Source organism: Poecilia mexicana, unplaced genomic scaffold, assembly GCF_051168715.1.
Source record: "Poecilia mexicana isolate PSO_F unplaced genomic scaffold, ASM5116871v1 scaffold_20, whole genome shotgun sequence".
In the NCBI taxonomy this organism is placed as follows: domain Eukaryota; kingdom Metazoa; phylum Chordata; class Actinopteri; order Cyprinodontiformes; family Poeciliidae; genus Poecilia; species Poecilia mexicana.
In genome coordinates this window covers 26,023,885-26,025,651 of record NW_028263389.1, presented here as the reverse complement: position 1 = coordinate 26,025,651, position 1,767 = coordinate 26,023,885, and positions in this window count along the sequence as shown.

Below are 1,767 nucleotides of genomic sequence, written 5' to 3'. Positions count from 1 at the left end.
CTATGGATAAAGCACAACATTTGAATAAAATATACACAAAATATAATTTTTTCAAATAACTGACTAAACTAACCTGCGTCATGTGAGCACAAAAATGTGTTTTCCTGGTGTTTGCTGAATATTCTTTATTTTAAACTTTGTAGTAGGTGGATGGTGTCTTTAAATCCATTGTCCTGAAGCAGAACTCAATACATTATAAAAGTTTAAAACAATTTTAAAAATACTAAAATAATATATTATGACAATTACCGTATTTTCCGGACTGTAAGGCACACCTAAAAGCCTTAAATTTTCTCAAAAATCAGCAGTGCACCAAAATCTGTCCCCGACTATAGACATAATATAAGAATAGACACCTCATGGACCGCTCTTGAGATTTAGGGCGGCCATCTTGAAAGGGTCGACTGCTCCACTCAGCGTTATATGTCTGGCAGGCACAATGATATATCAGCGCATTTAGTTGATTATAACACACCTTTTTGTTAGTGGAGACCATATTCAAACATCTATCAAAGCTATATTTATAAATAATTGTATTTTTTAATTGTGTTGATGCGTTCGGCATATTTAAATATGCTTAGTTGCTATAACAATAGAATATGAATGGAATATTCTGATATTGATATGATGTGTCAGGAAGTGTGGTTGGTTGGTTGGTGGTGAGGAGAGACGCAGATTATAGATGAAATGATGAGTTTAATGAAAGATGTAGCTCAGTACAGTCCAGATTTCAGGCAGCACGTTAGAGCGGAAACACAGAGGCTCAGCACCCATAGCAACTGATTAGCAAAGACTGACACATGTGAGCTTTCGTCGACACAGGACTTGACAGTTCTACTGTGTCGACTCGCGAACTAACTCAGACGAGACTGAAGACATTAGACAAGGACCCGACAAGAGACAGAGACAACAGGTGGACATAAATACATGTGGGGTAATCAAGGGAACGAGACACACCTGGAAACAATCAACGGGGAAGATGCAAAGACAGACTCAGGGAACAGGATAACAAACAGAAATAACTCAAAAATAAACACACAGAAACAGGGATCATGACATGATGAGCATTTTACAAAGCACACAGCCGTTTATAATTTATTTAATAAATTATTTAGTAATATCAATACATATTTACATACAAACAAATAAATAATGATTAATACTGAATAATTTATATTAGGCTATGCATGTTTATATGTATGTTAAAGTTTGTCTTAAAACCCATCTATTGGCTTTCAACTCCAGCGGGATCTAGTTTTAAATTGTATGTTTTTATTTTTAAACTATGTTTTTATTATTATTTTTTTTTATTATGTTGTGTTTTGATGTACAGCACTTTGTATCAGCTGTGGTTGTTTTAAAGTGCTTTATAAATAAAGTTGGTATGGTATAGCCTAATATAAATTATCTGTCGGCTGTTTTCCAGCCGAGGAATTCCAGCTTCAGAGAGATTCAGCAGCTGAGTTTGAGTCCAAAATCCGATGCGAGATTCATCCGTGCTGCAGTGAATCTGTCTCTCTTTAAAGATATCTCCCTCTTCTTCCTCACATTGTGTCTTTAGGAAACCTTCAAAACAAAAACGGAAGATTTGGGAGCTATCTTACTTTTGACAGAGTGAAAGGATTACATATAAATAATAGTCTTTACCACCGGTTTAAACTTTGCTGGTCAATGTTATATAGCCAGGGGTGGAAGTAAGGGTGGAAGTAAGGGGGTACGGCATACCCCCAAAAGATTTAGCGGGGTCCGCAGTACCTACAAGAGAGG